Source organism: Helianthus annuus, chromosome 13 (assembly GCF_002127325.2).
Source record: "Helianthus annuus cultivar XRQ/B chromosome 13, HanXRQr2.0-SUNRISE, whole genome shotgun sequence".
NCBI lineage: Eukaryota > Viridiplantae > Streptophyta > Magnoliopsida > Asterales > Asteraceae > Helianthus > Helianthus annuus.
The window spans coordinates 33258939-33283304 of NC_035445.2; the positions used below are offsets into that span (position 1 = coordinate 33258939).

The 24366-nt window shown below is 36.5% G+C and overlaps 1 pseudogene; it reads left to right on the forward strand.

The window, feature by feature from the left end:
• The first annotated feature begins 5278 nt into the window (after nt 1-5278).
• LOC110900946 lies at nt 5279-9753 on the forward strand (annotated as a pseudogene).
• The last annotated feature ends 14613 nt before the right edge of the window (nt 9754-24366 follow it).

Sequence of the window (24366 nt, forward strand, 5' to 3'; positions counted from 1 at the left end):
ATATAAGATAATCATGCCAAGTTCACATGCGTTACATTAAGCACATAAATAGGTTCTGAAATACGAGTTGTCACAGAATTAAAGCTTAACGGTACTAGTGACTTGTCTGATAATTGATATGATTCCCTAACACGCTCACCAAAAATATGTTTGTAAATAGTTTACATTCTGAATTTAAGTTTTTGTATTTCAATTTCTGGTTTAGAAATTTTATTGAAAATCCAAAAAGATTTTTCATTTCTGCTTTATTTTCCGACAAACCAGAGTAGAAAGTTGATTGTCTGATACTAAAAGCTGGAGCAGATGCAGGAAGTTTCTGGACTGGAGGATGAGGAGAGCTTATATTGATAAAATCTGTTTAATGAAAAGTCAAAACAAGTTCATTAACTTGAAACTTGTTATTTTCTAAAATTGGTTGAAATTTTGTTGAACTAAATCAGTTTGATTTGTCTGAAATCAACCAAGGTCATTAAGTTGGACTTGGTAGATTAATTGAGTAATCAGGGTCATTAACTTGGACATGAATACTTGAGTGGATTTCTAAAACTGATAGTTATTGTGATTTATTGTTGAAAATCAATAGATTGTAATGTTATATGTTTGAGAAACAGGTTGGGGATTTCAAAATCCCCATGGCTCAAATAGTCCAAGTTTGAACCAGAAATTCAAGTCCCAACATTCTGAGAGGGGGAGTCTGTGAAAGGGGGAATCAGAATTCTAGATCAACAGTCAAAGGGGAGATTGGAGATAGAGTCATGTTGAGATCTTGAACCTGTGAAGTGAAAGCGTTTACAATGTGAAGACAAGATTGGAAAGAGACCAAGACTGAAGACTCGATGCCGAAGAGTTCGTTAACATCCAAGGGGGAATCTGTTGGTGCACTGAATGTCGGTTATCTACGTCTTAATCGGGTCTTAGGTCTTGATAGGTTGTTTAGGAGTTGGAAAGATGAAAAGTGGGTTTATACATGTTATTCCGCTTGAAATGACATGTTTGTCATTTCAAGCGAAATCAGTTAAACATGTGATTCCGCTCCAAAACGTGTCTAGGTATTCCGCTTGAACCAACAATCATGTAATTCCGCTTGAACAGTTTCAAGCGTAACCAGTCTAGCATATATAGGTGTGTTGTGTTGTCATTCGTAACAGTTGGAGCGGAATCAGATCATTGTTATCGAGTCGAGGTGCTGCCAAAATTTAGTCAGACTTGATTGTAAAGACTCGAAAAGCATTAATAGGAAGAAAGTTAAAAGGAACAAGTTGTGTGACGTTGTTTACTTTGATTCTGCCTTAGTAATCAATGATGAACTGCCTTTACTGACTGTTTAGGGTCTCGAACACGATCCTACACTTTTACCCACCAAAACCCTTTTTTATTTTTAACCCTTTGTTTTAGTAACAAGTTCGGTTTTTCTTATGACTTCCTTATCAAAAAAAAAAAAAAAAAAAAAAAAAAGATAAAAATGATGATGATGATGATTAAGCCAAAAGAAATAAACAAGCAAGTTTATCAAAAAGAAATTTGTTTGAAGAATGGGTTCATCAAAAAATAAATAAATAAATAAATAAATAAATAAATAATAAAAAGTTACAAAAAAAAAGTCTTACAAAACCGACGCTTTTTACGCCTTTCACCCTTTTCTACTAACCACTAACCCAACCACCTACCTTTAATCCAAGCCTAACCCTTCACCGAAAAGTCCTCTTGATATTTACAAAGGTGTATAGTTAAAAAGGAGGAGGATTGATTGCTTGGCAAGCTTATGGTAGGAGTAAGTTCCATGCCGCTCTCGAGTGATTCACTATAATACATCTTCAGCCGAGTGTTGAGTGATCTCCCGTGAGGTATGTGAACTTGTATATAAATTAAGTTTTAAATAGGCATGTTATGCCCTAATAAGTAATTTATCTTATGTAATGTTTTAAATAAATCATGACGAATAGGATTGTAAATAAATAAAAGTAAAACTTAATAAAGAATCTTGGAAATCCCGACACTCTATGACAAGCCCAAAAACCATCTCTTCTACCTATTCCATTTGGGAGTGTAAAAGCCACATTATAAAGAGTTTTGCATGAGGACAAGCAAAGATTCAAGTGTAGGGGTATTTGATGTGTGCAAAATGCAACACATTATAAAGAGTGTTGCTTGAGGACAAGCATAAAACTAACCCTTTTTTAGTACTAATGTTGAAAAAAGTGTGTTTTTGTCTCCTTTTGTATTTTCAGGATTAAATAAGCTCAAATGAACAAAAGAAGCAAAAAGGCAGCTAAATCTAACATAAATACAAGAAAACGAACAAACGTGGCATACCGACCCCCGACAGCATCTTCCCAAGAAAAAACAAGAGAACAGAAGGCTGAACACGCCCTGTGCTCAGTGAGCACGGGGGCGTGCCCAAGTGTCTGCAGAAAAGACAAAGTTGTAGAAGCTTCTATCACCCACCACGGGGGCGTGCCCAGCGAACACGGGGCCGTGGTCAACTCTAAGATTTGTAGAATCTGAGGAAATCTTGATAGTACAGATACACTTCTGCACACGGGGTAGTGCCCAGCGGACACGGGGGCGTGGTCAACTAATGCAGACAAACTGCAATTAATGAAGAAAGAGATGATGAGTGGACACAGGGTCGTGCCCAATGGACACGGGGTCGTGTCCGTCCTTCTGTGCAGGCTATAAATAGGGGTGCTTGGCTCATTTGCAAACCATCCCTTGGCACACCACCTCTCTCACACATCACCCACCCACCACCACCATCACAACACCATCATCCACCACCATCATCCATCATAGAGTGTGTGAGTAGTCTCGGGATCCAAGATTGATCGTAAGAGTTCTTGACAATCAAAGGCCATGTTTGCCTAAGTCTTTTACATCACTTGGTGAAGACAAGTGTCTAGTGTAATACTTTTTATTTTTAATCTTTCTGGACTTTTTATTTGGTTATGTATTAATGACTTTAATAACTAGTTTCTTATGTTGAAGGTGAATCTTCCTTATCATTTGTCCGTGGTGTCTTGGTATTATTATGCTGTCTATATAAAATAAAATATTTTCACCATTCATATCTCCACGGTCTATATGGAGATATATTGGCTACCTGGTCGGGGGTTAAGGGAATGGTTTGGTTAGAGTCTTGCCTTGTTCAGTGTATAGATCCTGCAAGGACCTGGGTCAAATTTAGTAGGACCTCCTTCAATACCCACAGGTATTGGACAATACCCACAGGTATTGGACAATACCCACAGGTATTGGACGGCGAGGGTCCAAACTCTTTGATCCCCTCATATGTAAGCTACTATTAAAACTTGAACCCGACTACTTAGGACTGTATCCCTGCTGACTCAGACTACTTAGCCGAGGGTAACGTCACCTTCAAAAAAGGGGCCTACCACATTACGCATTAATAACTTAATTAATTATCTTTCAATAATCCAACCCTTTAGGACTGTATCCTTGCTGACTCAAACTACTGGGTTGAGGGTAACGTCACCTTCAAAAGAGGGGCCAACTACAATAACTAAGATAATCTCTTAAAAAGTGCAAAAGTGCGGAAATAATCAAAGGTTACACTAAACACGAGTCGGATCCAAGTGATTCATCTTGTCTATCTGTTTTTACTTTTATTTTTATTTTTTAGCATTTTTAGTTTTTAGTTTTTTGTTTAATATCTTTTTCTAAACTTTTAGTTTGATTAGACGTTGAGGATAAACCGGTATTAAAAGCTCTTGTGTCCTTGGATGACCTCGGTATCTTACCAACACTATACTACGCTCACGATGGGTGCACTTGCCCATATGCGTGTTTAGTGTTAGTAAATATCGTGTTTTATAAATTTAAAACATGGCTAAAAAGTGTTAAAGGGCTAAAAATATACATTAAAAACTATACGACACTTCACACGCATCAGTCGTATGTAGGCCAGTTCTTTGTAAGAGTTCAAAATATCATTCCTTTTTTCATTGATTTGTCTTTAATCCCTTGCAGATCTTCTATCATCTCAATTTGAGCAAACAAGTGGAGTCTTCTCAATCGGAGTCGTATGTATGTTTCCTTCATTGAATCTATCCCATTGTTAGATTTATATAATGGTTTTTGGTATTTTTATAGATTTGTTAGAATTTTACTTTGATAATCAGTGTATCATCAAAGTTGTATTACATCCGTGGGATGGGCCAACTTTCAATAAAATTTGTTAAGCATTTGCTAAGATATTATTACTGAATCTTCCTGGTAAGAAAAGGGTTTATGTGGGATTTAATTATGTATACTGATTAAAAAGTGCTTTCATTTTCCCCATGTGTATTTGTTGCAAGTGTTATTGATTTATACTTTCGTGATGTGATTTGAAACCTAATGTGGTTGGGGATTATGGTTTTCTATCATTGACTTTGCATGAGAAATATGAAAGAGTGGTGCGGCGGCGGCATGTTGAGATTGGGTTGTACAATGTAGAGGTAAATCAGGGGATGGGGAGATAGAGAGAGAAATGGATGGGTAAATAATTCCTGCAACAAGCATTTGATGATTTTTCATTTTGAATTGCTTGAGGTACTTTGATTTGTATATATTTTTATGTTTTTATTTGTTTTTCTTCGTTTTATGGATGCGGATGGGTTGCAAGACCTGTAAATCTCTGTGTTTTTTATGTCCAATTTGCAATCAGCTTGTTGATGTTCTGAGATGATGACTTTTTGTTGTTTGTGAGGTCAAATGCTTCAATCTTTTAATATGATAACAATTTAGTGTTTGGATTATTCTTTAACAGGTGCCGCAAACAGAATATCTAGACAAAGCGGATCTGACTAGATATTAGTCGTTCTCATGTATCTGATGCTTCTTCTTCTTCAGGTGTGAAAAGGGGCAAGGTTTGAACACGTTGACTTGCCACAGGAACCTAAGAAGAATGAATTTTGGATACGGGAAAGACTGCACGCTTACTTTCTACAAGGAGAAACCAAGAAGAGGCCGGTATGGGCATATATTTCACAAAGTCCTAATTTGTGCTTCTAATATGGCTTATGCTTTGTATTTCGTATGTTGTTGTGTATTAATAGGTTAAGTTCTGTCAATTTCTAAAAGCAAATGTTGAATAGAAATCTGGAATAGAAATATGAGTTGTTTTTATAATTTGATTTGATTTTTCCGGTTCGCAATCAGGATTTTTTCAGTATCAATAAAAAGTTCCAATTTTTACTTTTTAATTTCATTTGATTCAGCTGGGATCCGCGGTTCACGCTTAGTCGCTTTTGCAGTCAATTAACGAAACCTGCGAATTATGGATGTTGAGAATGAAAATTGCTGGGAAAAATCTAAGGTCTGCCCATTAAAGTTATAATTTTTCTTCATTTTCTACTTAGTTTTGTTATTTACTTATCTTAAGTTGTCGAAATTTGTTTGTTATACGCGTTTAGAAGGATTCATGGAGGATGACAGGACTATTAGCTTATCAAAGTCTCGGTGTAGTCTACGGTGACCTCAGCACGTCTCCCCTTTACGTTTATCAAAGCACATTTGCCGAAGATATTCAGCTCTCACAAACAAATGAAGATATTTTTGGCGTACTTTCATTCGTTTTCTGGACTTTGACACTCGTGCCGCTTTGCAAATATGTGTTCATAGTTCTGAGAGACGGAGACAACGGTGAAGGTAATTAGTTTTTTTCTTATCTTTATTTATGATTTTTTCAGTTAATTCACAGTTAGATTATCTAATTGTTTAGTTGATGTTTAGGTGGTACATTTGCACTTTATTCCTCAATATGACTGACGGCATGCTAAAGTAAGCATGTTACCAAACAGACAGGTTCCTACAGACTGGTTGCTGATGAATCGTTATCTACGTATAAGTTGGAGCAATTGCCCAATAGGGAATATAATTCGAAAGTGAGAATGTTGCTTGAAAAGTACAATTTTTTGCATACAACCTTACTTATCTTGGTTATTCCTGGCACTTGTATGGTAATCAGAGACGGCGTTCTAACTCCCGTCATACCGGGTAAATATTGATGGTTCAGTTTTTTTTAAGGTCAAACTGAGAATTGATGTGGGAATTAATATGACTTGAAAAGTCAATGTGGTTTGATTGATCAACCGCACTTGCAGGCTTTGAACAATGTTTGCGGATCTTGGCCACTTCTCTTACGCTGCAATCCAGGTACGTCTAATGGAAATTTATCACGATACTTTTTGACACTCGGTGTATGTTATTTAATATATCTTGCATTTTCCCATTTTGCGCTCGCAGATTGCGTTCACATTTCTCGTTTATCCAACACTCATACTTGCTTAAATGGGTCAAGCAGCTTACTAATCGAAAAATCACCAGAATGTCGATCATATTAGCTATTACGTCTCTGTACCGGCTATACATTATGTCTGACTTTTACATGATTAAAATGTGAATAAAAAGCGGTTTGACTTTGACCCGAGCCCATGTTATTACAGAAAGCTTGAGGTGGCCAGTGCTTGCAATAGCCATTGTCGCTTAGGTTGTCAGAAGCCAAGCAATAATCAGCGGAACGTTCTCGATCATAAACCAAAGTTAATCGCTCGGTTATTTTCCGAGAGTAAAAGTCGTGCATACTTCCGACAAGATTCACGGTCAAATCTACATACTCGAGATCAACTGGATACTCATGATCCTATGCATTGCTATCACTATTGGTTTTCGAGACATCAAGCACATGGGAAATGCATCAGGTAGGTCCCACAAAGACATAGTTACTAATAGCGCTCATAGCGAATAGCGTAGCACTCTGTCTCGCTATTTGATTTTGGCGCCTCCATTGTGGACAAATTGCGGGATTTTATAAATATAAAATAGCATGATTTTAGGTTTTTTGTTAAGCATATATATAAAATATTTCTAAAATTTTCTTGTAGTGTGTCGCTAAGCATAAAATAGCGTTCGTTATTTCATCACTATCGCTACATAGCGTATAGGTAGTGTGTCGCTATCATCTGCTATTCACTATTAATAACTATGCACAAACCATAACCATTACATTATTTCTCAACCCGATTTGAATTTGACTCATCTTTCCTGTTCATTTTCATTGTAGGATTGGCAGAAATGGCGGTAATGCTGGTGACGACCTGCCTTACGTCTTTAGCAATCATACTTTGTTGGCATAAACCGCAGATTATCGCTCTTTGTCTTTTGCTCTTCTTCGGGTTAATAGAACTACTCTACTTCTCGGCTGGGGCTAGTACAAATTGTTATGCTGGGGTGGGTTTTTAGATGCCTGGTCTACTTCGTATGGGCTGTTAAATGACCCTGCCGTTGGAAAGCTTGAAAGCCCACCTCTGGGTTTGTTAGTGCATATGTCTGTTGACTTCGTCTTATGTCTTGTATTGAGTCATGTAACTAGAATAGATAGACCAGGACTCGTTGAATGAGAGAAACGGGAAACAGACCTGAACCAGCCACCTCGCATGAGATGACCAAGTTCGTGCTTTCTGGCAGTTCGTGCTTTCTGACAAGTTCGTGCTTTCTGGCAGTTCGTCCTTTCAGGCCAGTTCGTGCGACCTGGCAGGTCTGGTTCATACTTTCTTGCATTCCTATAAATAGGTGAGTGTAGGTCTTCTTTTGTAACTTTGTGATTCCGGAGACGAAGTGTTGTTGAAGTGTCGAACGATCTGTAAACACTATCAAATAAATATAATCGACGGTTAAATTGATTCTAAGTGTGAATCTAGCTGATATAGCATCAATACGTCTGATTCCGCCTTTCGTATTGATCGAGAACTCTTCTGGACGACTTGTTTGATCAAATCCCCGATCCTACAAGTGGTATTAGAGCTCAGGAGGAAGAGTTCTTACCATTTCAACATGTTTTCATGGATAAATCTGATTTCTACTCATTTCTAGTCATTCTTCTACACTTTTTCATCAAATTTATCGAGATTCCATGGTTAAAATGAGTTGATTTTGACAAATAACACGTAAAACACTATTTTGAACAATCCGTGAACAAATCATAACCAAATTCAACCTAAAACTTAATAAAAATTGACAAAATCATGAACTTTTGGACTTAGAATTCTCAAACGAGGTGGATATTCATTCAAATCATTTGAATTTTGAACCAAATCGTGTGAAAATCTCTCAGATCGTTCGGAAAACACTCAAATCGTGTGAAAAAGTGTCAGATCGTTTGAGCTGAACAGCCAAGTCGCACGGTCTGTACCAGGTCGTGTGAGTTTAAATCCTAGGTCGTACGAGTTGAGTCCATATCGTTTGAAATCTTACCCAGCTCGCATGGTTTGATCAGGTCGTTCGAAGTGTCACTTAATCACTTAGTCAACTATGTCGATATTAAAGTTCACTATATTCATAGTGCAATTAATGCTTAATATCTTCGGCCCAATTAAAGTCTTGCATATAAAATGTTGACAGCCCAATAATTCAGACGGTCTAATGAGAATTTAGACATCATACAATTGTCGGCCATTTTGAACTTTGACAGTAATGTGATTTGAATTGAAGACCCAATTAAAACTTTGTATGAATTGATGTTGTCGGCACATGTGAAAACATTGATTCTATTATCTGTTCATTAATTGAAAGTTGTTCACTAACACATTGAGATTCAATCTTTATCACGTGAATACAGAAGGTGTCGGCCATTACTTGAAATCCCATGTGAACATTAATTGATAAAGTAATTGTTCTAGTTAGTGCATTACGTCTTTTGACTTCGTCTTGTATCATGTAATGAGATAGGATAGGATATACAGTGCACGAGGATCGAGAAACAGAATTTAGTGAATTAGAGTGTGATTCCGCTCGAAATGGTCCAAGACCATTTCAAGCGAAATCAGAAGTTTCTTATTCCGCTCGAAATGACTTTGGTACCTTTGGAGCGAAATCACCACTACTATAAGTAGTGCACTTGTCATTTTCATTTGGCACGGAATCAGGATTGTGTAACGAAGTGCTGCCAAATTGTTCTCAGGTTGTAATCAGTGTTAAATCAATATAAGAGGCATTATAATTACATTGAGCGTCCGTTTCTTTGATTCCGCCTTTGATCCGGATTAACAACTCTTCTGATCGACTCATTTGGGTCCAACGACGATCCTACAAGTGGTATCAGAGCACAGGAGGAAGAGCTTAGCTCAATTGCATCAGATTTCTGTCTTCTACACCTTCTTTCTTCAATAGAACAAAATTTAAAGGTCAAAACCTAATCAACTTTTCACAGACTGTATAAAAGTGCATATTAACAAATCCTTGAAAGTTACAGGACAAAATTCGGCCTACAAATGACTAAAATTGACCTCCGAAGTGATTCCACTCGAACTTACATTGTTTGATTCCGCTTGAAAATGTTACCTGATTCCGCTCCAGCTTGCTATTCCGCTTGAAATTTACAAGTGATATCTGTGATTCCACTCCAGAACTTGACAGATTCCGCTCCAAAATGCAAACCAGCTGATTCCGCTCCAAAATGCAAACCAGCTGATTCCGCTCGTTTCCGCTCCAAAATGCAAACCAGCTGATTCCGCTCCAAAGTGCTATTCAAGTGATTCCACTTGAAAATATTTTCCTGATTTCGCTCGAAAGTGGATGTCTGGTTAAAGTCTGATTTCGCTTGAGATCTATATTTCGCTCGGAAGTGAATTTTTTCGCGTCAAGATCATTTCACGACAATCGAGTGTCAGTTTGTTTCAGAATATTTGATATCGTTTAAACTGATTGAGTTTGTTTGTTTGTTCTCAGGTGATTGAAGATGTCGAGCAGCGGTGAAGAATTTTACAACACATTCTACAACGCGTTCACTTTAGAATCGACAGAAAGAAGATCTGAGATGAGAGAATATTCGAAAGAAATTTCAGAGAATTTGAAGTTTGAAAACATGTATGGAAGCCAACAGAAACCACCGAAACTAATGAAGGTTGAAGATTATAACCGGTGGAAAAACAGATTTGAGGGTTGGGTAAAAGCTTTCGCTCCTGAAAGTTGGTTAAAATTGAAAAATGGATATACAGAACCAGTAAAATAGGAAGGAGAGTTAATAGATGAAAAAGATTTCACAGAAATAGATATAAAAATGTTGTGGCTGAATATAAAATGATTACATTGATCAAACAGTCAGTGAGAGAAGATATTATTTCATTACTTGAACAAGAGAAAACTTTGAAGAGTTTGTGGGAAGCGTTAGAGAGAAAATGTGTAGGAAGTAATGAGATTGTAAAAAACAAAAAAGAAATTGTTGCGTAAAGAGTTTGATCTATTTGGTTGCATGAAAAATGAATCTGTTTGTAAAATTATCGAGAGATTTGGACATCTAAAGATGGAGCTGGCCAGATACAAAATCACATATACTCAAGAGGAGCTGGTTGATAAATTGTTTGACTCATTGCCAAATGATCAAGATTGACAATACTTTGCTCTAATGTTGAAAAATACAATCAAGCCTGAAGAGTTAACAGTGGATTTGCTGATCGAAAGACTTGAAAGCCATGAGTTGGAGATAAAGAGATCTAAAGTCAACAATCCAGCTCATCAGCAGAATATGGAGCTGTACTACAGAGGAAATATACCACAGGATGGGTCTCCAAGAACAGTGTTTTCTACAGAAAGCTCAAACTCAGTGAACAGTGAAAGTCTTCACAGTGGTTTTCACAGTGGATCTTCTTCAACCACTTCAAGCCAATCTGCATCAAAGAATTTATTTCAGTGTAATATCGCAGTGGATTTGAAGAAGAGTCTAAATTTAACTATAAAAACTAACTCAGTTAGGGCTAAAGTAAAATGTCTAAAATACCCTCATGTAGGATCCACCTGGTCAAATTTAACTTTAAAACTAACTCAGTTAGGGCTAAAGGACATAACACGCAAGGGTTTGCAAACATTAAATATGTTTTCTGAGCTTATTAAAGATAAAGGACATACTTTGTAATAAATGACATACATAAAGGACGAACTTTGTAATTTACTCTTTGAAGAATGGGCAGAATTTCAGCGAAGAGTCAGCAAAACAACAAATGGTTTTCTTGGCATCCGTGCTTGAGTCATACGAAAGTCTCGTTGCAGGGAAGATTGGCAACACCAACTTGACAAAAGAAGATTATGATCAAATCGATCCTGAGGAGATGGAGTTGATCGACATAAGATGGTGCATGGCCAGTGCAATGAGGAGATCACAGCGCTTCATGGAGATAACCGGAAGAAAGTCTATTGATGGACCTTCTACCAAGTTAGGCTTTGATAAATCAAAGGTGACATGTTTCAAATGTAAACAAAAAGGTCACTTTAAGCGCGAGTGCAGAAATGCGTATGCTGATGATTCTGAAAACTCGTTCAAAGAAGATTATTACAAGAAAGCGATTTATCATCAGAACAAATCAGAACCGCCAAGATTGAAGCAGCCTGAAGAAAAATCAAGAGCTCTGGCAGTTATTCATGACGATTAAGGTTACGACTGGAGTCAAGTTCTCCCTGAAGAAGATGCAGTTGGATATGCATTTGTAGCAAATGTTGATCATGACAGATGGTGGAAAATTGATTACGCGAGATGGGAAATTGAGAAATTCCAAGAACCATTCAATGAAGCCCAAAGAGCCAAAAGATGGAATGATGAATTGGAGTGTCACATGGATCCACAGGGTAATCCAGTTGTTGACCCATCAAAAGTGGATTATGAAGCTGTAATTAAATTGCTTCCAAGTCAGGCTACTTTCAAAACAAGAAGATTATCTGATAAAGAATACTTGCCGGATTTGGTAAGCAAGATAAAGGAAGCTTGTGAAGCGAGTTTACCAAAAGTGGTAGAAATGAAGAAGAGAAAAGAAGAGTTGAAAAAGCTGGTTGAAGAAGTGAAGATTACTGCGAAGCTTGCTGTTGAAGAGGAATAGAAAGCTGAAGAAGAACAGAAGGAGAAAGAAGAACCGGTGCTGAAAGAGAATGAGGTAAAGATTGAGAATTTGAAGTCTGCTAGTGATGAAGGTGCTGGTGATAAGAAGAAGGAAGAGCTGAAACAGAAAGAGACAGCTGAAAACACCGATGTGCCAATCACTGAGGTAAATTCTGACTCTAAAAACTTAAAACCAACTGAAGAATGCAAGAAATGCATGGAAACATGCAGATTTTGTATTGAAAAAGATGAACTGATGAAAACAAAAGATAATGAAATAGATAAACTTGAAAATGTTTTCACAAAAAAATGTAAAGAAATGATTGACAAAGAAGAAATTTTGAAACTAAAAATTGAAAAATTGACATAGAAATGTCAAGGTCTTGAAAAGGATAATGATGTTTATAGACAATTGTGTACTGCGAAATGTATTTATTGTGTTGAAAAAGAAACTAACTTTCAAGATTTACAAAAACAGTATGATTCTTTAAAGTGGTCGAGTCAGAGAGTACAAGAAGCTTATGATACTTTGAAAAGCCAAGTCAAAAGTTTTGATCAAAGATTGTCTGAAACTTTAGTCACTAAAGAAATGTATGAGAGAAAGTTTAAAGAAAAGCAACTTGAATTAAACAAGTGTGTTGATGAAATTGCTAATCTTAAACAAGTCTTGGCTGAAAAGGAAAAGGTTGTAACCAAACTTCAAAGTTATCATAACTCTTCGTACATTCTTGAACGTATTTTCAACATCACACCAGATGACAAAGATATTGACAAGAACAAAAAGGGTATTGGTTCAGAGTTTCATCAGGTACCACCACCATTGAGAAACAATTATACCTTTTATGATGAGGAAAAGGTGGCAAAAGGTCTGAACATAGTTGACCAATTACCTGAAAGTATCGATGTGACTTACACCAAATCTGATGAAGCTGATGATTCAGAGGTGGTAAGTAAGGTTGTTGATAGTATTTTGAAAGATGAGTCTACAAAAGGTAAGTCTGAATCACAGGATGAAGATGAAGGAAATCTTTATGATAGATATCTGAAAAACACAAAATCCGAGAAAAATTTGAATGGTGATTCAAAGGGTTTGGTTTATACCATGATTGGATCAGACAAATTATTCTTAGATGTTGTATTCCCGATTCAGAATGTGATTTCAGAAAAGGTTGATAAAGTTTTCAAAATGCTTGAGATTGAGAAGTCTGAAATTTCAAAGTTTGCTGGTAAAGGTCATAAAACTTTTTATAACAAAACTGGTTTTAAGAAGAAAAACATGAAGGCTGGGTTGGGTTATAAAAAGAAACAGAATTGGAAGCAAAATGAAAAACCGAATTTACAACAAAAGATGAATTTTGTTCAAGGGAAAAGTTTGAAAGAAGAGGAAAAACTCAAATTTGGACAACAGTCCATTGAAGAGTTTCATGCTAAGAAAAAGAAACAACAACATGCTAAGGATGTTTCAAAGAAAGTGTGTTTTAGATGTGATCAAATTGGACATGTTGCACGAAAGTGTCCAAACCCAAAGCCTGTTGATGTTGAAAAACAGAAGTCTGAGTATGTGAATCAAAAGTGTACCAGATTTGATTCCAAACAAACTTGGAGGTACAACACAAACAAGTTTGCTTCTAATCAAACTTGGAAATCAAACCCGAACAGGTTTGAGTCAAGACAGACATGGAATGTTCACAAACCGAGATTAAGAACAACACAAAGTTCGAAAACAACAGTTGATATGACAAAACCTCAACAGTTTTGGAAACCAAATGTTGTTCAAAAACAAAGTGTTCAAAAAGACTCACATTTTTACAAAAGAGGTACTCCAAAAGGACAAACTTGGTCAGTGAAGAAACCAATGATTTCAAAAGTTGATGAAAAAGATGAAGTTAAAATTGAACAAGTGTTTGTTCCAACTGACAAAGATTTTCCGAAATTGAATGAAGGTTACTGTATTGAAATGCCTAAGGTCCAACAGACCTGGCTAAATTGTTCAAGTAATTGATATAGTTTGAATGTGCAGGTGCTCAACAAAGCTGAAGATTGTGAGAATGGAAGTTGGGGCAGCCTGGCACAGGAAGAGGTTGCTGGACCCTGGTTTGGTTGAACAGGGAGTTTAACATTTTCTGTATATAAATAAACAATATTTTCAAAAACCCTAAAAATTTAGAAAAATTAAAAAAAAAACAAAAATATGTTTGTTTTTAAATTTGTTTTGGATATATGTTACTTGAATACGCCGAAACCCTCACGGCTGAACAAACATGATTACTTTTACAAGATTGAAAAACGGTTTTCAAACTGTAAAAGATCAACGGGTTGTAAATCATGGGGGTACTTTATGCTCGTTTTTCTGCTTAATGTGCTAAATAGTAGTATTTTTTTAATTCGGTTCACAAGATGCAGAAAATGGATGGCGAGACAAAGCTATCAGTATCGTGTTGTCAAACTTTTAATGATTTTGAATTTTAGGGGGAGAAAAAGTGTCAGAAAATCCAAAAACATTAGAAAATTTGAAAAAGCCAAAAACATGATAAAATTAAAAAAAAAATTGAGTTTTTGTGTAAAAAGAGGAAATGATAATACATCAGTAGACAGTTACAATATGCTAAAGAAATATAATGATTAAATAGTGTTAAACAGTCTCACTGATGATATGCCGATAGGTTTTTAAACATTTAGTAAACTTTTTCGGGATATAAACCTAAGTGAGTTTGAATTTTTACTTATTTCATGGGGAACACTACTTGGATATGTAGGTAATGTAACAACTGCCACATTTCAGTAACTTTCTTACACTTAAATTACTTATTTTAGCTATATTTTTATGCATTTTGAACACTCGAACTGCGTATTTCTTGACATACACTTAGAATACTCATGGAATACTTACTTAGGATGCATATGATCCATTTTTATTAAGTACATTTGAAACAGTTTAAACAATGCATCGAAACTACTAGAAAAGCACCTAGTAAACTAGTATTCTGACGAAAACGCAGGATCCGCAGAAATCATCTAAACGACATCTTTAGGACTCAGACGAAAGTCCAACATCTAATATATATTAAACCCTAACTAGGAATGCAAGGTTTTGATTTAAAACCTTTCCAAAGTCCGATAACACTAAAAATTGCCCGAAAAGCACTAAAAGCGACAATTTCAACACTTTTCCGCAAATATTCTGCAGAAATCAGCTTTATAATATTTTTACGACATGTAAAAATGCTATTTAACATAGAATTCATATGAGAATACCTTCGGGTATCATCTGAACCAATAACTACATCAATTCATACAAGTTACACAACTTAGCGTTCAAATAACATCTAACGGAAACAATTCGAAACGAATATCCGAACGATATCAAATCTTTTTTTTAGGCCATCTAGTGTTAATTGGATCATTATGGTCTAGTAATGGTCACTTAACACCTTCTAAACACTTAAGAACTTGAACATCTAAAGCTTTCCTAAACAACACCTAATAAAAACTAACACATTTTTACTAAGAAAACAAGCTTTCCTAACATTTCACCTAATAAAAACTAACCCTTATGGGACCACTTCTTTTTTTACCATTGTTTCCATAAATATCTTGATATTTTACCATGGTTACAAGTTGTTTAACCAAGTGGCCAAGTGGTGAAGTTAGTGAAAGGCTTTAAAAACTAGTTACCATAATCTTCCAAGCATTTCATCTCATTTTTCATGTTCACTTTCACATAGTTAAGAAATCCTCTCAATATTCATATTCTAGCCAAGAACACCCACCAAAATCTTTCACCATTTTAACACTTTTTGATGATCAAGATGGAGCTTGAAGATACTTAAGGTAATCTAAAGCAACAACAAGAAGAAGCAAGCCTTTCCATCCATTCAAAAGCTTTCAAAACCCCAAGATCAACAACTTTTCTTTTCTTTAAATCATCATTAAGATCATCCCTAGCCATTAGTGCTAGAAGTAAGCTTCTAAAATCCCCTTTTCATACTTATTTATGTATTATTTGGTTAAAGAACATGTAATAAACTAAATAATCATACAAAATAATATGAAAATACAAAGAAGCAAAATAATAATCATGATATAAAAGTGTGTTTAGGTTGTGATTTAAGGATGAATACTTGCATATTTGATCTAGTTTTGATGATTAGCATATGAATAACTTGTTAGATGATGTTTAAAAACATAATCTAACAAGTATACAAGTTAATGTTTAAGGGTTTTGTTAAACATAAATGTTTAGATGGATAATCATAATCTAGGATTTTGTTAAAGTATAAGAGGTTTTTCACTAAAAATAATACTTTTACAAAGTTATGAAAAGAAACATACAAGATGCCTTCTTCACAGGCTCGGAACTTGTATTCTGAAACTAGAAGTAAATCATGGATTTTGAACTAGTTAACTTATGTTATGATCCTACCAAAACCCTACATGTTATTGATTTCATCTTGTTAAACTTTTGATATAAATTTCATAGGTTTTTGTTAAGAATGATATGAGAACTTGTTGGTGATTTTTATAAAGAAAAAGATATGTTTTTTTTTAAACATGGCAAAGTATATATTTCAATGGAAATATGGCCATTTTTCTTAAAAATCCTAAGTTATAAAAACAATTATTTTTGACAAAATCTTTTTTAGATTAAAAAGATTTTAAAGAATAGTTTTTATAAAAGCAAAGTTTGTTATAAATATATATTTTTGAGAAAATATATATTTAGTTAACTTAACAACTTATGTGCTATATGTTATTTGTTTGTATTAGTTATATGTATGTTAACTAGGAACTTGAATACAATGGTACAAATAAACACAATGTACATCTCGACTAAAGTCTTACAAGACTACACGTAAACACGTCTTAAAAACAACTTACGGACATTCCGAGCTTTCGGACACAACTTATGGTCAAAACGGACGACGGGCGAATCTATGAACATATCGCCATTCCGAGGAGTTATTGCGACGCTTAGGCGATCATTCGACGCGAATACATATAAATCACCAAAAACAATATCCGGATGTTTTGAAACTTATAAAAACTACTATGTATTCTTTTAATTAAAAGGCCTATAGTTAGTAACTTTTATAAAAATGAAAGAATATATTTTTAACACATGGGCTTATTTTATAACAAATGGGCTTATTTTACATATGGGCCTATTTTATATAAATGGACTTATTTTTTATACAAATGGACTTATTTTACAAATGGGCTTATCATCCTAATTGGGCTTAACATAAATACATGGGCTAAGCCCAATATCAAGACTCATTGGCTAAGCCCAAAACCAAAAATTTTATGGGCTAAGTCCCAATAACATTAAGAATAACAACATTTGGGCCCAACACTATTTAGGCCCAACACTATTTAGGCCGAACACTATTTAGGCCCAACACAATTTCCCAACACTATTTAGGCCCAACACTATTGAGGCCCAACACTATTTAGGCCCAACACTATTTAGGCCCAACACTATTTAGGCCCAACACTATTTAGGCCCAACACTATTGAGGCCCAACACTATTTGGGCCCAATAACATGAATTCTTGGGCAAAGTCCAATGACATATAATTGATAAAAATTACAATTATACAATTTACTTATACAAAGACACGAAATCAAGAAGACAAGACCGGATGATACAACTCACAAGATACAAGATTACATATATATATATATATATATATATATATATATATATATATATATATATATATATATATATATATATATATATATATATATATATATATATATATATATATATTTGGTGAAATATATATAACAGTTTAATAATTCATTCATCTAATACACAGTTCAACGAACAATAAAGACATACAAGTCTTACACATATTTAAGACAGAAGACTTGTACTCAAGTCATTTACAAAGACCAAAGTGTCTAACAAATATAGAACGTTTGTAGGTCATGACACTATTCAGGACGACCGTATGTCAGATCACAGTTACTTACCATTCACGGACGCAATTCTGTGAGTTCATGTCCCCTATTCATTTTAAATGTTTTACAACTTTACAACTGTCGGGGAAAATACATGTTTATAGTATGATAAGTCATGGAATGAAACACCTTAGATCATGTGCGATTAGGGTCATACATCTAAGCACCATTAATCCAGTTTTGACCTAGGTACAGAGGGTTAGATCTAATGGGTATTGGCGAGCCCCACTGTTGGTCGTAGACCCATACAGAAGAGTGCGTTTGTGTCCCAGTCGATAGTAGTCGACACGAAATCGTCTAGGTTTGGATTGCTTCCTAATTCGTCACACATATTAATGTCCTCGCGAAACATTAATGATCAACGATTTCATTGACGCTTTACATACTACATCATTACATACAGATACATTTTATACAACTCACATTTTATGGATACATTTTATACAACTCACATTTTATGGATGCATTTTATACAACTCACATTTTACAGATACATTTTATACAACTCACAAAATTTACAGATACATCTCATACAACTAAACTGCATGAACTCGCCAACTTTTGTTGATGTTTTCAAACTTAACATGTATTTCAGGAAATTAGTGGACCATGCAGACATTTCAGTCAAGGAAAGCAAGTATCAAGACTCCATGCCACCATTTGAAGGGCTTGCCCGTTATATACCGCCTCTTTGCGGTGATATAGTGGTCAAAGCCTTGACATTTTAAGACTTACATTTTGATGTATAAAATAATGACAAATAACAACTTATTTTCATTTGATGGTTTGTAACCAATACATTTAACTTATGTTGCGTTCTTTTGAAATGATTATGACAATGGCATTGGAGCTTTTTTTTATTCATTTAGTATGTTCACTTATATTGTTATGCAATGAGAACCGATCAGATCACACCTCGCGCTTCCGTTATGAGCGGGTGTGACAGGTTGGTATCAGAGCATCGATTGTAGTGAACCAGGATTCTTTCTCGAGTCTAAGTCTACAATCACTAGGGACCTCTCACGAAAACCTCTTGTTCATGTTGAACAGATTATAAATAAAATTGGACAGGTCAAAAGGTTTTCATTGCATAAACATTTTTCAAGGTCCACTACAACAAAAATTCAATTCATATAAATTAAGCGAGGACATTTCCATGGGTGAAGTCTATGAGAAATAGACATATTACATTAACAGACTATGTGCCTACAACACATTACATTATCAGTTTACGCATTATAAACAGTTTACAAGTTCAGCTTATACAAGATAGAAATCCTTGATTGATAGGATTTTACATGATTATACATATAAGTTATTCATATATGTGTTGTACGAAATATTTGGCAAGAACAAAATGCCTTCGACTACGAATTCCATTGTCATCCTTGACACGCATAACATGGTTAAGACACACCATCTTTTACACAAAGACATGATACTCTATTTCAAAACATAACATAATTTATACAATACATCTTCCGTGAGAATATCGACCTCACGTTTGTTGCGGAGATTATAGCGAATGTGGTTCCTAAGTAAGACCATAAAGCATTGATCCCGTGGAAGATGATGCTTTCTCGCGGATGCTGAGATGCCAGACTTCAGTAGTGACGATGAGGCGGAGGTGGCAGCCTTGGACAACAACTCCATTAGTGGGACTAGGTCCCTGTGGCTCATGCAAATCATGATTGACGACACTTTTGTCCAAACAAGGAAGATGTACTCTTCTTAAAGGTGCCCCTCCAGTTGTTATTTTTACAAATTCTCTCAATTGTTATTTCATCTAACGTCGTGCCATTCCGGGAGTAATGACAACGGACGTTGACACATGAACTATCATGAAGTTCCCTTCTGAGTTTAACATACACAATAGTGTCATCTCTCTGATTGATCGTCTGCTTTGAACAAGAGAATGCTTGGGTGACCATGCAAGGCAATTTATTATTACGGGGGCCCACGTAATAACAACTTGTAGTGCATGGGAATCCTGGGGGACTCTGCAGGCGAAGCTAGTAATCACTATCCATTCAAAATTCTTAAGTTGTTCAAATTTCTACCCATTAGAACACAACCGAGATGGTTACTATAACACCCTACAATACAATACAGGAAGACGATACGTATTGTTCGCACCTAACATTCAATCTACAACACAAGTTGTTCGAGACTAGTCATCTAAACAAGCAAAACTTGTTAACCACTCATGGAGGATTTTCCTCAGCATTCTAGAATTCTTGTACATGAGTTGGTTCTTTGGTGTCTATAACACCTTATCTCATTTATTGGAAATGGATACAATAAATTCTGTCATTTTGACATTTGTCTTATCCGAAGGGATAGTATGGCATGAGGCATGCTACGACTCCCCCATTTCATTCTATTCGACATCTATGGAGATTTGAATGATCTCATTGGAACTCGAGAAGCTCAAGCACTATTACCATATTCGTCACGTGGACAAGTACGAAAAAGGAATTTCTCTACATCGGATGATCAAAGCCTATGTAGTATGGAATGCATACTATAGGGACGAAGGCCCCTGTTTGGTTTCCTTTCCTCAACAAATTCATTCGTTTTCCACTTAGACCTTTGACCAATACACGCAAGAGGCACTACGCATTTTGGTTGCGGTTATCCACATTATCATCTATTCAAATATGTATGAACAATGCGATCTTGAGGATTTTATGACCAATTTCCTTCTTCATTCTTGGGCACATGATAGACTATATTTATCGAAAAAATATGTCTAGATTCTTTTAATGTTGTATATTAAAAAGATCATGGCGCCAAGAGGATGGTCTACACCCAAAAAGGGGTTAACTAATCAAAATCTCACAGTCAAACTAAAGTTCTTATGGAACAACACGAGGGTGCAGAAATTGCACAACATGAGGTTAATCGGGACGATACTAGTGACGGTGCTGGTGGTACTGGTAGTTCAAGTGGTTCAAATCCCGATGGATCGGGAACGAGTGGCAATGCCACACCAGAAGATGCGACAGCACAAGGTTTAAGTCTAAGGCCTTTCCGGACTATAAGCTGCAAGACCTCGTTAATACGAGAGATGTGGTAGGTTCTGTCCGCCAAATAAAGACAATGAAGTTGGTTGGTTATACTAGTAAACGTATTTCTGAGCACACAATTAGATATGCAGAGAGTCTCCTGCTGAGTGCAGCATTAACTTGGTGGAATCTCCAAGTACAAATGCTAGGAAGTGATACAGTGAAGAGGTTGTTGGGGGAAGAACTCAAGGATCTTATACGAGAAGAGTATTGCTCGCTGATTTAAATTCAAAGGTTGGAAACAAAATTCTAGAACTCGATCATGATTAGAGCCAATGTTGTTGGTTACACTCGAGGCTTTCACGATATCTCAAGGGTTATTTCCAAACTACGTAACACCCGAATTCAAACGCATTGCGCATTACATATGGGATTTAGCCCCGGAGATCCGAGGCATGACCGCATTATCCCACCCTACCTCGATCACTCAAACAGTAGTTACTCGACACGTTTCCAATCAACCAACATTTCACATCCATGTTATTTGATACTAGTGCCAATTTTAGCTTCATCTCAACATTTCACATACATGAGTTTCATGGCTAGGGACGGGATTGTCCTATCTACAATTAGGGATTGGGTTATCCTACATCTAAACATATGGTTGGGTTATCCAACATCTAAACATATGGATCGGGTTATCCTACATCTAAACATATGGATTAGGTTATCCTACATTTAAACATAGGGTTCCTAAAACTATACAGTGAAGCCCTCGCCACACAGAATTTAAAATGTACTTGGCCTAGAGCCAATTAAGCTAGACGTCCTCTCATTCTATAGATCGACATACGGTAAACTAGTCGAGTCAGGGAAAGTTGTTAGAGGATGTTCCTTGGAACTTGGCGAGCGAAGATTCAGTGTCGATCTCTTACCCGTTGAGTTGGGGAGTTTCGACGTAGTGGTTGGCATGGATTGGTTATCTGATAACCAAGCCGAAGTCTTTTGTCATGAGAAGGTTATTCTCCTACCACCACTGAACAAGGAGACACTTGTTATTCATGGAGAGAAGCACGACACACCATTGCGGATCATCAATTGCATGAAGGCACAGAAGTGCTTACGGAAAGGTTGGGTTGCCTTTCTGGCACATGTTGTCGACAAGAAGGCCGTTAGGCCGAAGCTGACAGATATTTCAGTGATAAAAGAGTTTCCTGAAGTCTTTCCTGAAGACTTGCCAGGACTATAACCATATCGACAAGACGAGTTTCATATCGACTTAGTACCGAGAACCGCACCCGTAGCCAAATCTCCATATCTATTAGCACCCTCTAAACCTTGTAGTTAACCGAATAAGGATGTTGTGAGTTCATAACCCCCACTCTTTATCATTCTACATCTTTTTAAAAGTTTTCGGGGGAGAGATGCAAGTTTTGCAAAAGTGCACAACATTTCAATGAAAGAAAATTCATATTCTAAACCATGTTACAAATAAATTTCCAACTAACATGGTTTATGAAAAGTTCAAGCTTCTACTCCAAGATAGACTTACAATCGGGGTATCGCAAGTTACGAATACAAGAGGAAAGCGTACCAAGGACGGGTTTTCAAACTCGTTATGTTCATTACGAGTTTCTCGTTATGCCCTTTGGTTTAACGAACGCACCAGCGGTCTTCAATGGATTTAATGAACCACGTGTGCCAGCCTTATCTTGACAAATTCGTCATAAGTGTTCATTGAAGACATTTTAATATACCCACGATCGGACGACGAACACGAACAACATTTGAGAACCATTTTAGGACTACTCAAGAAGGAGACACTATACGCAAAATTTCCAAATACGAGTTTTGGATTCATGAAGTACAATTTCTCGGGCATATAGTGAACGAGAAAGGCATTCAAGTAGACACCTCGAAGATCAAAGCAATTAAGAACTGGGAAGCACCAAAGACTCCAACAGAAGTCTAACAATTCTTGGGATTAGTAGGGTACTATCGGAGATTCATAGAGAATCATTATAAAATTTCTCAACCATTAACCTCCCTCACCCAAATCGAGAAACAAGAAGAATCATTCCAACTTCTCAAGGATAAGTTGTGCGATGCACCAATCTTATCACTACCCGATGGTACCGATGACTTCGTAGTTTACTGTGATGCTTCACATCAAGGATTGGGCTGCGTACTTATGCAACGGGAGAAAGCTATCGCGTATGCATTACGTCAACTGAAAGTTCATGAAAAGAACTATACCACTCACGACCTCGAGTTAGGTACGGTGGTATTCGCTTTGAAAATATGGTGACATTACTTATATGGTACTCAGTGTACTATTTTCACGGATCATAAAAGTCTTCAGCACATATTCAATCAAAAGGAATTAAATATGCGCCAACTACGTTGGATTGAATTGTTGAACGACTATGATTGTGAAATAAAGTACCATCCGGGCAAGGCGAACGTTGTAGCGGACGCCTCAGCCGTTAGAACTTTTAGAGTTCAAGCATTAGAGATGACGATTCACACGGATCTTACCACACGAATTCATGATGCATAACAAGAAGCGCTCAAGGAAGAACATATTCGAGCAGAAACACTTTGAGTCACAGAAAAACAATTAGTACCGAAAGAAGATGGAACTTTATACCATGTGGGTAGAATTTGAGTTCCACACTTTGGCGGCCTTCGAGATGATATTTTGAGGAAGTACATAGGCCCAAGACTTGAAAGAGCACTATTGGTGGCCTAAACTCAAAAAGGATATCGCGACTTATGTCGTGAAATGCTTGGCCTGTGCAATGGTCAAGGTAGAATATCAGAAACCCTCGGGGTTGCTACAACAACCCGAGATTCCCGTCTGGGAATGGGAACAGATATCGATGGACTTCATTACGAAGTTACCCAGGACCTCAAGAGGCCACGACATGATATGGGTAATCGTCGATAGGTTGACAAAGTCCGCACACTTCTTGCCGATTCGGGAGAAGGACAGTATAGAGAAGCTGGCGGAACTCTATCTTAAAGAAATAGTGGCCCGTCTTGGAGTGCCTATTCCAATCATTTCAGACCGAGACAGTCCCTTTATTTCAAGAATTTGGAAGTCATTCCAACAGACCTTTGGATCTCATTTAAATCTAAGCATGACCTTTCATCCACAAACTGACGGCCAGAGCGAATGGATAATCCAAACACCCAAAGATATGCTTCGTGCGTGTGTTTTGGATTTGGGCGGCAACTGGGATACTCATTTACCTTTGGATGAGTTTTCCTACAACAACAACTACCATACAAGTATACCAACTGTACCGTTTGAAGCTCTCTATGGTCGAAAGTACCGCTCTCTGCTATGTTGGGCGGAAGCAGGCAATAAACAACTATGTGGTTCGGAATTAGTCCAAGAGACTACGGATAAAAATTTTCAGATTAGAGACCGTATCAAGACGGCTCGCGATCGATAAAAGAGCTACGCAGACAAGAGACGGAAGGTATAATCTTTCGAGGTCAGAGACAAAGTCTTATTGACAG